Genomic DNA, 15664 nt, shown 5'->3' on the forward strand with positions numbered 1-15664 from the left:
TAAAGACTAGATGATAACCTGGTAAGTTAGGTAAGTGCACACTCAGCTGATAAGTACTCCGATACAGACAATTTACTTAGATAAATATATTTAAAACATTCGTGGATTGCATGCATTTTAAAAACATGAAGGGACAAAAGGAAAGGCACAAAGAGAAATAGTTTTATGCTAATCTACATTTAATCTTATTTTCTATTCTGCAATGAAACATGTCCTCTCCCTCCTGCTGAAATTGGAGATGGAGGCAAGGTTAGAACATGAAGGAGAAAACATCAAGACTTTTGGTAATATAGTGTTGGGTAAATGAAACTGTGTTATTAGCTCCTCAAGCTTTTTCTCAAATGCCAAATACCTTCCCCCGCTACTTAGTATTGCTGGGTTTTGTAATAAATCTTTGGGCATTCTAAACCCACATTGTGTATAGATAATCAACATGTATAGATCATGTTTATGCAAATCCTTGGACATTGATCTCCCTCCCTGCATAAATCATGACCCATTTCCAAATTCAGTGACTCCAGTTGCACCTTCTATAGTCAAAGGTCAAAGTCCATAAAGCATATGTAGCATTTAAGGCTATGTAAAGCTACTGATTATTAATAAAACTCTGCATTGACTTACTTGTGTATGATGCTTTAATCCTGACCCCTCAATTCCATATGCTGATTGATGATCTGTACAGTTTTCAGTTCAGATGTCAGTATTTGTCTGTGATGAAATTTCTCCAGCCTTGTACCGCTCAACTCTTATGTAAATTCCCCATCTATCAACCCGTCACTTGATGCACATGTCCAAGATCAGCTGTGCACCCCAGCACGTGTGAACCCAAAGCCCATGCTGCAGTACAGCCCCTGCATCCACATTGCACACAGGCAGTAGGAACCACAGAACTCCCTTCTTTCTTTGTGTCAGCTTAGGAACACAGGAATGGAAGAAGCAGAGAGGGTAATGTTTGGAGATTTTTTTGGTAACTATATATTTTGCATAACTCGAAAATCTGCCAACAGGTCATTCTAATCGCATTATTTCCTTACGCCTTCCACTACACAACAAGCAACATGTTATCCTCTTTAGTATATATGCCCCAACTCTCTAAACTGATCCTGCTGAAAAAGATAAATTTTATACCAACCTGCGTTGCCTTACCCAAAAGGTTCCTACTTATGATAAGATCATTATCCTTGGTGATTTCAACGCCAGAGTAGGAAAGAACTTTGAAGTCTGGAAAGGAGTATTAGGCAAGCATGACTTTGGAAACTGCAACAATAATGGTCACCTTCTGCTAGAATTCTGTGCAGAGCAGCAGCTCACCATCACCAACACTATCTTTTAGCAGAAAAACTGTCTGAAGACAACCTGGATGCATCCTAGATCTAAGCACTGGCACCTCATTGATTATGTCTTGGTGCGACAGAGAGATGTTCACGATGTTCATCATACCCGTATGATGCCTAGTGCAGAATGCCAAACAGACCATTGACTTGTGCGCTGTAAACTTAACTTCAATTTTAAGTTCAAACCCAAAACGGGTGGTATTCCAAGGAGGAGACTCCAAGTTAACAATTTCCAATCAGCCACAGTGAGAGACAGCTTTCAGGTAAACCTTCAAACTAGGCTCAAAGATCATTCCATAGATCCCTCTCCTGAAACATCTTGGCAACACACTAAAAATAGCATCCTGCAGTCCTCTGAAGAGTCCTCAGGGTTCTCTTTCAAGAAGAACAAGGACTGGTTTGATGAAAACAATCAAGAGATCTGGGAATTGTTGAGGAAGAATAGAACTGCTCACCAAGCCATCTTGCCATGTAAGAAAAGCAGCCTTTTGTCTTGCATGCAGCAAGCTCCAACAGAAACTTCATGACATCCAGAACAAGTGGTGGATCAATCTAGCAGGAAAAATTCAATTATGCGCAGATACAGGTGATTACAGAGGATTCTATGAGGCCTTGAAAACAGCATACGGGCCTACATACCAGGTCCAAAGCCCTCTACTCAGTGCAGATGGTCAAATGCTTCTCACAGATAAAATCTCCATTCTGAACCGTTGGTCTGAACACTTTCAGACTCTTTTCAGTACTAGCCGTGTAGTGCAAGACTCAGCAATTCAGTGCATTACACAGCAACCGGTGAAGAATAGAGATTGCCTCTACTATGGGAGAAACTCTTAATGCCATACAGCAGTGAAAATTGGCAAGGTAGCTGTGGTTGATGGAATTCTACCTGAAATCTGGAAACATGGGGGCCAAGCGCTCCATGCTAAATTTCACAAGTTTGTGGTGCGCTGTTGGGAACTAGGCAAACTACCATTAGACCTTTGAGATGCAGTCATCATCACTTTGCATAAGAAGAAAGGAGAAAAATCAGACTGTTCAAATTACCATGGTATTACTCTGCTCTTCCATTGCTGGCAAAATCCTGGCAAGAATACTTCTGAACAGACTAATACCTGCTATATCAGAAGGAATTTTACCTGAAAGCCAGTGTGGTTTCAGAGCCAACAGGAGTACCACAGACATGGTATTTGTTCTCAGACAACTGCAAAAGAAGTGTAGGGAACAGAAAAAAGGACTCTATGTAACCTTTGTTTATCTCACCAAGGCTTTCAATACTGTGAGCAGAAAAGGTCTGTGGCAGATTTTGCAACATTTAGGATGTCCCCCCAAGTTCCTTAAAATTATCATCTTACTTCATGAGGATCAGCATGGCCAAGTCAGATATGGCACTGCACTTTCTGAGCCCTTTCTAATAACCAATAGTGTGAAACAAGGCTGCGTTCTCGCACCAACCCAATTCACAATCTTTTTCAGCAGGATGCTCCAAAGGGCCATGGCAGACCTCAATGAAGAAGACAGTATTTACATTCGATACCATACTGATGGAGGCCTATTCAACCTAAGGTGGCTGAAGACCCACACTAAGACCTTAAACTATCTTGTCCAGGAGCTGCTTTATGCTGGCGATGACGCCCTCGTCGCCCACACAGAAGTAGCTCTGCTTTGCTAAGGCTGCTGAGTTTTTTGGGCTGGAAGTCAGCTTAAAGAAGACAAAAGTCTTCTATCAGCCTGCACCTCAGGAAGTCTTCCATCATCCCCATATCACCACTGGCCAATCAGAGCTCAAATCAGTTCAGCAGTTTAATTACCTAGGCAGCCTCATCTCCTCGGATGGTAAGATTGACAGAGAGATAGACAACAGGTTGGCAAAGGCATATAGTGCTTTCGGAAAACTCCATAAAAGAGTATGGCGAAATAAACACCTGAAGAAAAGCACCAAGACCAGTGTTTACAGAGCCATAGTGCTGTCTACTCTTTTATATGGGTCCGAATCATGGGTTGTCTACCGCCACCACCTGCAACTCCTAGAACACTTCCATCAACTCTGTCTCCGTACAATCCTAAACATCCACTGGTCAGATTATGTGACTAATACGTCTGTTCTAGAACAAGCAGCAGTTACGAGTATAGAGGCCATGTTGCTGAGAACACAGCTGCGTTTGGCAGGGCACATCTCCAGGATGAAGGACCACCACCTCCCTGAGATTGTGCTCTATGGTGAACTTGCCACTGGCTATGGCAAGAGAGGAGCCTTGAAGAAAAGATACAAGGACTCCCTGAAACAACATCTCAGCCTTGGCCACATTGATCAACATAACTGGTCTACTCTGGCCTCCAATCGGGAGGCCTGGAGACACACTATTTCTAATGCTGCTGCTTCCTTTGAGAACGCACGCAGGATCACTCTATAGGAGAAAAGACAACACAGAAAGAATCGTGTCTTGCTGAATATACCACCCAAGGAGTTTTTCTGCTATGCCTTTTGCAACCAGACTTGTCTATCCGGCATTGGCCTCTTTAGCCACCAGCGTGCTTGTAGCAAATGTGGGTAGAGTCCTTCCCAAATCTTTGTTCGTGAAGCTTAGCCATGATGATGACAATGTATTTCACAGTAAAATGTCACGTTTGAAGTTCTGAGGAGATGGCAAAAGAAATGCATTTCTGGTGGACCTGATTCCAAGCTCACTGAAGGCAATGGCAAGACCTCATTGATTTTAACAGACTTCAGATTGGGCCATTGGTATTATTCAGTCATGATCTTATGCCCTTACTGTGGGTTTAAGTGATATTACTATGATTTCCACTACATATTGCTTTGAACTTCTTACCCTCCTATTATAAAACAAACATTCCTTTTGTACAAGAGCACATTTGGAAAAGAAACTGGAAATCAATTTCAGTTCTTCCTGTTCATTTTCCCTGATTGATCTAGCTTTATTGCCAAAAAATTTAAAAGTTTCTGATCCTTTTGCTAATACAGGATTTCTAATGAAAACACTGACACATGACTGTATCATAAAAACTAGATAACTTAAAGGAAAAGTCTAATAAAAGAAATACTTAAAGAAAGCCAATTAGACAGCCCATAGCAAAAATAGTTTGGTTATTTGTTCCTCCAATCTCACTCATATTTATGTTACTCTAAAACCAGCAATGCAAGTAAACTAAGGTAATAACAATACTCAGTGGACCAGTATAATTAAAATATTCAGGTGTGATTATATTGCACACAAAACAACTTTATGGGAAATTAGTCAAAATGTTGTCCTATGCTATTATGTACACAAAGACTCTCTTGTGTTAAATGGCAGCCTGAAAAGACTCAGTTCTTTTCTTAAAAAAAGAACTCTTTTTGCAAAATTATGACTGGTTTTCTTTTTAATCTTAAACTGCTTTCCTGAAGTCAATATACTAATCTTTTCATTAGAAATAAGCTGCACTGAGACACTATCCCAATTTCAAAATATTTACAGATGTGTTTAGAATTTGAAGACCCAGTGACTAAGAAGAAGAAAGTGGGCAGAAAAGAGAATGGATAAGAAAAATATGGTCAGTTACAAAGGATTTTCAAGGAAGAAACTAGAATAACAGAACAAACAAATAAAATGTCTAACAATAAAAAAATGTCTAGCCACTTTGTAAAACACAGTTGGCAAAGATTGAAACTTCCAATTTAATAAAATTTGAGAAAAAGTGTTTATGTGGTCAAAACAACCTATATGGACATTTTCAGAATAAAGTTTCTATTCCTCATTTAAGATAAAATCTATTTTGGAATTGTATTTTTCCTTTCTCAAGAAGAGGAAGGGGAGATTACATGAGATCAAAAATACCACGAACTTTTCAAATCCCAAGAGTTAGTTCCCTCTGGCACTAATTAACTGTGTCAATTAGGGCTCCATGAGTCCTTTCCTCAGGTGAAAGGGTGAAAAACCTTGTAACTCCATACCCTTTCACAATGAGAAAACTGTTTTTCTTCTGCCTTACTTTGGAGCAGAGATATCCAAGGAAGGACTTTGTGAAATGTTTGGGTTGTTGCCAGCACTGCTCAGAATAGCTGCTGCTTTTACTCTCAGCTCCTGAACCTGAGTGTTTAGGATACCTCCCACCTCTGGGAACAAAAGCTTCTGTAATGACACACATGCAGCCACAGACTCTTAACCTTCATTTTCTCCAAAACCTGTCTGTACATTAGAGCTACACCTGCCCTGGTCGTATGCTACATCCCTCCATGGTGCAGAGAGGAAGTAAGAAGACTAGTTATGAACCTGTCTCTGGGCTAAGCTCATGAGGAGTCCTAATTTCAATATGAGATAGGAGAACACAGATGGGAAGGTGCAGTCATGGGGCCTTATGGTAGCATCACCTTCCAGTAGCCTTCATAAAACATGATACAGTGACACTGCTAAATGTAAGCTTCAACATCCAGTGGAAGAGGACATTCCAGGAAAAACACAGCTTTCTGAAAAATAGCTTTCCTGAAGGAAAGGAAAGAGACTAGCTGAAGGCAGGCAAAGGCAGGGACATGAGCAACCACAGATGACTCACTGCAATGCAATGAACTCACGTATGTTTCAAATGGTTATGTCACACTGCTCTATAATATTGCTTTAAATAAGCAATTAAGATGGAAAATAAAGGTTACTTAAATGATAGGTGAAAGTTCTTTTTGAAAGCACATAACTTGTTATTAAAACTGAAAGTCACATTTCTTAAAGAGTGTCATAATTTCTTTTTTAAATGTCAGAATTTGATTTTTTAATGAATACTGAAAAAGTTTTTACCAAATGTAGTTATGCTGCTAGACAGAGAGAACCGAGAAATATTCTAATGTTCCGTGGCAAAGATTTTTTACTTTCAACACCTAAATTAATGATTGAAAGCATTTACTAGTCAAATTAAAGGCATTTTTCAAGTCACTTTTGTCTCAACTGGTAAAGACCATGATTCCCTATGAAAAAAGCAGTAGCTTCATCTGCAAAAGTGAAAGTGACATTTGGTGAATTCAGGATCCTTGCTCTGTATTTTGGTGCCCAACAAATAAGCAGAATGGGCTATTTTGAAAAAATTTTTAATCGTGTTCTGCATTATCTGGAAATTTGTTTGTTCCATGACATTTAACTTCTTTCTACTTTTTCCAGGACAAATGCTATTCTCAAGGATGGCTGCATCAAAACAAATGACAGTGAAAACATATGCAACACCTTATGTGCATCTTTGTTGACCTGGTAATCATAAAATGCATAACACTAAGTAGTATCACTGTGTATCAGAAAATAGCTTTTCTGTTATGAACTGGCCATGCTTAAGAGGACAATAGTCACAAGTCAAAATGTTAGTGTCTAAGTGATAGTGCTAAAACAATATATTGTCAAATACCTGAGTCACATGTATTTGTACACCAGTTTGAAATAACCCAAGAGAGAAAAATAATATGCTGGGATAAACAGGATAAGGATATATTGCTAAAACACAGGCCTCCCAAAACAGACTTCAAAGCTGCAGTGCTCACTTCGACTTCCAAACACCAGCTTGAACTGTATCAGGTGAACTAGATACAGAGAAACTTTATTATAACCACACTTCACATGGCTGGAGCCGGCCCCTTACATTCAGAGAAACTTCCAAGCAGTTGATGATGAACAAAAGGAGGAGAAGAAACAGAATCATAGAATCATAGAATCAGTTGGGTTGGAAAAAACCTCTGAGATCATCAAGTCCAACTCTTGTAGGTGAAGGGAATGAGGAAGGCAAATCAGGGCTCAGGCTGTTATAGCTTTAATCATCTTGAAGGGCTCTGTGGAAGACAGGCAGTGACACTCATGACAACTGAAATATTTTTTAAACAAAGATATCTTTTGTGTTGGCTTACAGGCTTAATCTTGCTCTGACCAGTACAAAATAGTCTCATTATCAATTACGCTGTCCCCTTGTCTTGAATATCCACTACAGTCTGGAAAATTGAAGCTGATATCTGTTTCCATAGCAAAACACATGGTTTTGCCTTATCGCTTTGAAGTGGCATGGTTTGGTAGTAACTAAAATTAAATCATGCATGAGTAACAAAAGCAAGGTGAAAGTTGCAATTAAATAAGGAAAACCTGAGTTAATATAATTTCATGCCAGGAGACCTGGAGGGTGTCTATTTTGTTCAGAAACAAGATGATTTAATGACTCAACAGAAAACTTCCAAATTTTCAGATTTTTATGAAATTAGATGATGCCTGTGGCTGCCAACCAGTTGGATATAATATGCAGGCTAACTGCCAGCAGTCTGGTACTTTAACTAACAGTGCAGATTCCCTAGATTTGTAGCAGCATTATTCATTCTCCTCTTCTTGGATACTCTTCTGCTTTACAGATCTGTTTCAACAACATCCATTATCAGGTACTACTACTTCTGTCTGTCTAGGAAGCTACAAGAGTTTTTACTAGAAAGAACGTGTCATCTCAGTCAGTAATCAAATGTCTTGTTGCTGAGCTTCAATAAGGAATGAAGGAGTCACTGCCTTGGGTGTTTTGCGTGGCAGACTGTGAAAGCAGTTGTATTACAGCACACCAAGACAGAAAATTACAGGGGAAGAGGTTGGTTTGCCTTCAGCAAACAACAGCCAATAAGCATTGCATAGTGTTAGAGGACAGGATCTTAAAAGATATTAAAACACCTCATGTCATTGGTTTCAAAAGAAATTAGATTACTGTACATTTCTATATGGATCATGGGTACAGCAGGTCGAAGTTTAAGTGGAAAGCTGCAAAGCAAGTTAGAAAGAATGATAATGACCTCCTTCTTGATAACTTTGTCCTTAAGATTAATTTCTTTGATTCTAAGTCTTCTAGGCTAAATTTTAAGTAAATTTGAAAACCCTTAAGTTTAAATAATAACCTTACATGAATTTGTAAACATGAATTTGAGAGGGAATTGTAGTATATGGAGAATACACCATTTCAAAAGGTAAAGGGAAAAAAAGAACAAATCAAAGGGTCACTGATGGGAAGGCTGACATACCGTAGGTTAATACATGTCCTCATAAACCTTCCAAAAAATTTGTAATAATCAGAAAGCCTCTCCAGACAAAAATCTCACTTAGGTTTTTTGCTGCTATGTACTAACCTTCTGAAAAATTTCACATTGTTCCACTGTGCTTCCTAGGATACTACTGGCTTTACATATCATAATGATTGCAGCCAACCACGGTGCATAGAGCTGAAAGACATTTCTAACTGGGATGTCACTCACAGACAGATTTATGAAAACTGGACATGACAGTTTCCTTACTATAGCAATTACTCCCACTACATCTTTGGGAATCTACATTAGTTCTCATTTGGAGGCACTCAGTTTTGTTGTACCACTTCTTACCCTTAACACAATGAAATTAATTTTTAAAGTTAATCAAACATAGCCCAGGATGTTTCTTACCTGCAGAAATTTGAACTGTGTTTGTAATCTAGCAGTTTTCTTTCAAAATGCTGAGCAGCAACCTGCCTCTGTGGAAAGTACAGAGTGTTAGACATAACTGAAACATTGTCTACTAAATTTTTATTTTGGACAGGAATGCCTTCAGGACTCCAGTCTACAAGTCTGCAGTCCGGACTGCAGTCAGGATAGCTACTCCATAGAGTGAGTCAGCACATCAGCATGGATATTTATCTCAGACTAGGGTGAGCCACTACCTGGAAATGTTTGTTCTTCACTGAACAGAAAAGTAACTTGGACAACCAGCTTAGACTAAGCATGTAATTTTGATGAGGACAAAGCTAGATGTAATGAACCCTACCCTGTGTGAGAATCATAGAATCACAGAATAGGCAAGGTTGGAAGAGACCACAATGGGTCACTTGGTTCAGTCTCCTTGCTCAAACAGGGTCATCCTAGAGGACATGGAACGGGATTGCATACAGACAGTTCCTGAATATCTCAAGTAGGAAGCCTACATAACCTCTCTAGGCAATCTGTTCCAGTGTGTGGTCACTCGCACTGTAAAGTTCTTCTCTGTATTCAGATGGAATTTCCCATGCATCAGTTTCTGCCTGTAGCATCTCCTGTTGGTGCCATGGAGAAGAACTGGACTCCATCCTCTCGGTGCCCTCCCTTCAGATACTTATAGACATTGATGAGGTCCTCTCTCCTTTGTCACTTCTCAAGGCTAAACAGGCACAACTGTCTCAGCCTTTACTTGTCAGAGAGGTGTTCCAGTCCCTTAATAATCTTTGCAGCCCTCCACTAGAACCACTCCAGAATCATCACGAACTCACAGCAAAATCTGCCACTAAGCTGAGAGCATTTAGAAATTGTCTTATTATATCAATGTGCTGTTGAATGGTGCTATAATGTAGATTCTTGAAAATAGCACTGCAATTTGGGACAGATTAAAACACAAGAACTGGTATCTAAGGATCTGAGTTTCACTTTCAGATCTACTATTTGTAATGTCATCCTCATCAAGTCCTTCAGTCTCAATTCCATGTTTCTAAACTGTAATATACTCGTTAGTCTTCATTCATGACTTTTGAAAGCTTTTGTGAGTTCTTCAGGTCATGTAAGGTTCTATAGAAAGAGAAAAGGAAATAGTAAGTGTGATGGTTTCACTCTAGGCCTTCCTGGAGACCAGCTTGTAACCAGGAAGGAACTAGGAAGGTGATCACGGAAGTATTCCATGCTATTCCTTTACGTAACTGGAGGTATAAATAAAGCCAGCAGGAGGGACCTTGCTCTCTTCCTTTCCAGTGAGGTTCGAGAACGGTGGGTCCCTGTCTCGGTCTGGCTTATCTGGAGCTGAGGCCTACAGCGACTGCTGTTATCTGCCACGCGTGAGGGGAGAGTGCTGGGCTGTGTCTAGCCATCCTGTTTGTTCAAAGGGAAGCGGTGAGATTTTGCTAATTTACCTTCAGTTGTCTGGTTGTTTAGATTGTGTAGACTTTTTTTTGGTCTTGGTCCCTGTTTTTGTCCTTTTCCCTTCTCCCTTCCCGTCTCCCCTTTTGGGGAGCTATTTAGGATTTCTATTGTGGTGTATAGCATTCTCATTGTATATATCTGTCTCATATAAATACATATATATATATTTTGCTATAGCTTTGGCTGCTTAGGTCGGGGACTTGGCGGGAAGCCAGCTCGAAACTTGTACAGTAAGTAATTATAATTGCTAGCAACTGGAAAGATTTCGCAGTTATTTCTTTGAAAGCCCCAACTGACTTTCACTAACAAAACTGCATTTAAAACCAAATAAAATGCATCTTTACATTAGTTTCTCCTCAACCAGAGTTAGAATTGTGTATTAGTGATTTCCAGGCCATTATGGCACAGCCTGGAGCACCTCTAATGAGATTTATGTGTGCAGACTGTCTGCTTTGTTGGATTGTTTTTAGCTAGACTTCTTCCAATTACTTTCTAGAATGTCGGTTGCTCATGTGAATGATGCTGGAAAATCCAAAGGCTGGTTTGTGGGGTGGAAGGGGATGGGAACTGGGAAGCAAATCAGACTCTTAACTACTTGCAGCACTTATTTTGCAGGGTTGAGAAAGGAGCTGTAATTTATCAAAAGTACAGAGGAATCAAAGTACTCCTTGACATAGCACATACATTTAGACCATTAAGACAACTGGAAAATAGAGAAACCAGCACTATACCAATGAACACAGTAGAGAGGCCTGTTTGATAGGCAGTGTGCATGTGTGTGTATGTATAAGTCTGTATCATCTCCTCTCCTTGTGACTATCAAAAACTGCAGGCAAGAAAATGAAAAAAGGATTGCTAAATATGTTTTTTATGAAAAATGATAATAAAAATAAATTTGTTTTAATCCTGACAGATGTTGGCATTTTTTTCCCTTTAAAGACAAAAAAAGTCACTATCCTAAAAGTCTCTAAATTAGAGGAAAACCCTTAAAGCTAATACTTGCAGTTTGCAATATTGATTTTCAAAATTTGCTTTTCCACTGCTTTGTACTGGATCCACTTCATGAAAGTAAAAGTACTTTGAAAAGGCACTACCTATTCAGAGATAATTCAGTTTTTAAAGCCCAAAGAACAGATTAAGAGCACTTAGGCATCTTCTTTTTCCTTAACAGGATCCAGATGCATAAATGTCTTTCCAAGTGTAGCTGCTAATTTTGACTTTACAACTGACAACAGCTTTACCAAAGTCACTAAAATAATACAAGTTTGCACTTACACACAGAAACTCATCTCCTTCCTGTAACTTTAAAACAAACAAACAAACAAATGAAGATTCATTTAATGAACTTTCTCGCCCTTTTAAATATTTCACTTTTTTGCCAGTTCATATGGTCCTGCACCGTAACAAGAAAAATCTGCTAAACCGAGTTTGGTGGTGCTCTATCTTGTCATTGTGTGAGACTCATCAAGACTATCATTGCAGAATGTAACTTTCAGAAAGTAAATGAGATTGGTGTACTTGAGAGCTTTCATCCTTGAAACAGCTGGACAAGAAGCAGGTGAGAAGACATCTTCCACTGAACATGCATTTTTTTCCCTTAGACTGTGTAGCTTTACCATTTCCTTACTGTATGGGAATATAGGGAAATAGAAACTGGCATCCAGAAAAATGTCAGTATTGCTCACTAGAGCTGGGGGATGACAGCTGGCAGTGCTGACACTTCTTGTTTTCTACTTTTGCCAGCATTAAGAATTCAACATGTAGAAAATGTTGATGCATTTTATGCCTCTTTTATATGTTTCAATCTACTGTAGTTAACGTTCATTGTTTGCGTAGCAAAACCAGCCACGTATTTTTCAGCTGTACTATGATCACAGTACTGGTGAGAACAGAGTGAAACACTGAAGACACAAATCCAGATAAGGGCCTAGAGCACTAAGTATTTCCTTCTAAACCACCTGAAACTTCATATGTAGGGTATTTTGGTATCCAGCATAGAGGCATACAGAGAAATTAGAGAAGATTTGACTAATCAATGTGCCAAAGATTATCAGCCAGCTTTCAGTCAATCATATGAATAAAGCCTTTTAAATAAATCTAATGCCTGGGTCCAAAAACCCGGCTTGTTTTGCATAGAGCGGTAAGTGCATACAAAACAAAAGTTCTACTGCAACCCTCCATTTCATTAAATTACCTCCTACTTGCCATACTTGGAAAGATTAGCACTGGCTTAGGTGTCTTCTGAGTCAGGGTTCTGAAGGATACTTTTCTCTTCCCTGAGTACTCTTTTCTTCTTCGTATCTTTCACATCTTCTTCTCTCAGATTCTGCAATACTCATTTCCTTCTTTCTCACCTCTTCTAGTTTCTGTCTACAGTTAATCAAATCACAAATTCTCAGTCTCTTTCTGGTACGTGGTGAGCTGCCATCTCTGTCCATTCAGGAAAATGTAAATTTCTTAACATCCCTACAGAGAAGGAAAAACATAAAGATCCAAAAAGTACTTCAAGGAAAACAGGACCTCTGGACTAAGGCCAAGACTACAGTAAAGGTAGAAGGTGAAAAGTCAGCCATGAAACTGAAACCTAGGAGGAAATCCATAGTAATATGAGTATTCCTTACCATTAACCTGTGATTATCAAGGTGGTGAAACGCTTTGCTTGCTTTTTTAATTTGTGTTTCTTCTTACTCTTTACACAGAACTAACATTTATGTGCTATAGGACTTAATTCATTAAAATTAAAGTCAAATGTAAATAAAGCAATTCCAACTTACTCATTACATGACTGTATTATCTGTAAATTCGTTGAATCCATCATCAATTCCTCATTTGTTACTTATCACCAGAATCTTCCCTGGGAAGCAGGCATACACTTGTATTCTAAATAGATTTTGTAGCTTTAAAATCAGTCGAAGAATATTAAAAAGTGTCTAAGAACGTATGAAGGCACATTTCACTGTCTCCAGAAAGCAGTGTTAAGTTCACATTCACTTTTGCTTTAAGGCAGTATGTGAGCAGCAAGACTGTGAAAGACATGCATATGATAACTTTTCACCTCAAAACACTCTGCTTAAAGGGAAAGGCAGGCATCTCATATATCTTAAAATGTGAATATCTTCCCAAAACAATGATTCTCCCTGGACTTAGACATTTCAGATTAGATAAATCTGAAATCTGCTTACACTGACAGATTTGTAGATGTGTAAGTGCCTGACACTCCTTTCCAACACATATTTATGTCCATTAAATACCATATGACCGTGTCATAAGCCTAACGCAGCTGTCTGGGAAAGAAATTGTGACAAGTTCTAACTAATATGCTAGAAAGTGTTTAAATCCCATCCATTATGTTGAGCACAGTACATTTGTTGTGGGTAATGTCAGCTGCATTTATTTTCTCAGTGCATTGTTACAACTGAGATTGTCACTCAATTTCTCTCCTCTCTAGAACAGCAACAGAAATTCAGTGGAGATGTAATTATCACCACCCCATTTCCTCTCATCAGGAGCATGATTGATTCTATTTGTAGTTTTAATATGACCAGGAACATAAACGGTGACTGAGATAAAAAGAAGCAGCACTTTCATTTTGTGTACATAAAGGAAATGTGTGGCTCCAGATAGACAATTACCGGCATAAAAGTAAGACATCTTGTATCTGCAGAACACCTACATGGCTGAAAAAAGTCAACATTTCACCTGATTTTTAAAATCACGTTTCTCAAAAAAGTTTTTCTCTAGCAAACATACTGTATTTTAGGGACTACAAATTACTTTTACATATACCTCCATTCACAGTTTAGAGTTTACTTGATGTGACCATAATGCCGTCATTATAAAGGTTTCAGGAGTACCCTTACAGAGGATGCAATGGAGGGATGTAAAATATTTGGGTTTGTTATGGGAACATAAAACTTGATTCCAGATGAAAAAATTCAGTTATACAGGGTTCTAAACAATGGGCAAGGTTTAGTCTAGTTAAATGATATTTTAAAATCATGCTAACATATCATAACAGTACCTCTAAAAAATTTGGAAATACAGTCTCAACCACCATAACACTTTACATCCAGACATTAAGCACAGAACTCTCCATTCAAAGCTCTTAGCAAAAGGGCAAGCAAGGTAAAACTAATTAATTTGTACTGAAGATGGAGTGTAAAGATAAAAAATGGGATAATCATTTTAATTTGAAATCTCAACAGCATGTTGTTTGTGTGATGAAACATGCATGCAGGATATTTGAAGCACGTACTATTTATCATTCAAGCAACATTTTAGTCTTCCATAACTTAATTTCACAGTACTTAGAAATGTCTGCACTAGAAACTGAGATTAATCTGGTGTATAGTCATAATTTTTCCTCTGCACTCTCATTTTAACACACTCTAATAAATTTATTTTATATTTCGTTGGGACATAGAAAGAATCCATTCCTAATGTCATAAGGTTACCTATTTTGCTGTGGCTGAATGGAAGCTTCATTCAAATTTTGATAGCATTTTAAGGACAGATTCTGCTTTTGCTTTTAACATCTGAATGTAACTTTTTGCTAAAGGGAAATAATAGCTTGCTGAAAGAAATTATAGACAGAACATGAATATTTACCTTGTTCACTCTTTCTTGCTGTGGTCTCATACCACCTAGACTTCAGCGCATATTTCTCCTTCATGTTGGGCTCTCAGGAGAGACAATTTGCGTGGCTTTTATTTTCGTACTGATTGCCATTGGGAGCTCTCCAGGAAGTAAATTCTAAAGCTTTTCAATCATACAACACCTGTAGTGCTTAAAAGTAATAGGTTAGACAAGTACCAGCCACTTGTCACTTCACTTAAATCCTTCTTTCAAATGTATTAGCTGGGTGTCACCACCTCAAGAAAGACAATTAAGAAGGCATTTGTTTCTTCAGGGTTTGGTTCCCAGCAGTGTAAGAGGGGTTTGCCTAGAAGTACTACTTACTGAGATCCAGATGGCAATCTCATTCTTGAGAGAGCTAGTTAGTACATGCTAAAAAATCACCCCGTCACTCTCAGGGGAGCAAGGCGGTACACAGCTGCTTTGAGACAGGACCACAAACTCATCATGTGACACAGAGCACTGGATGTGAAGCAGTGCTTGTGCTTGAGTGACTCTTCTGTAAACTGAAAGCTCTCACATTCACACCTACCTCGTCGCAATTCATCCTCCACATCTCCCATTTTAGTTCAGCACAGTTTGTCCTGCTGAAAAAGCTCATAAAATTTATTCTACATTACAGTATCTTGCTTAAATCTAACACAGGCTTTATTTCTTTTCTAAATACAATACTTCGTGTAAATTGCCAAAAAAATCCATCATTCTTCCATGTAAAAATTATCTACCTGTACATAACTCCAGTAAGGCCTTGGTTGGTGAAGGAGCACCAAGCAGCAGCTTTGTGAGGAGCTGGAAG

At 38.7% G+C, this 15664-nt stretch overlaps 1 long non-coding RNA gene across 1 annotated transcript; it reads right to left on the reverse strand.

Annotated features, from left to right (window-relative positions):
• Positions 1-9669: 9669 nt before the first annotated feature.
• LOC113944837 lies at positions 9670-15179 on the reverse strand. Its single transcript, XR_003526842.1, has 3 exons — positions 14842-15179; positions 12444-12699; positions 9670-9885 (listed from the first exon to the last, which is right to left on the reverse strand). It is a non-coding gene; the product is annotated as an uncharacterized LOC113944837 (long non-coding RNA).
• Positions 15180-15664: the final 485 nt, after the last annotated feature.

This window comes from Corapipo altera, unplaced genomic scaffold (genome assembly GCF_003945725.1).
Source record: "Corapipo altera isolate COAL_440 unplaced genomic scaffold, ASM394572v1 23, whole genome shotgun sequence".
Lineage (NCBI taxonomy): Eukaryota > Metazoa > Chordata > Aves > Passeriformes > Pipridae > Corapipo > Corapipo altera.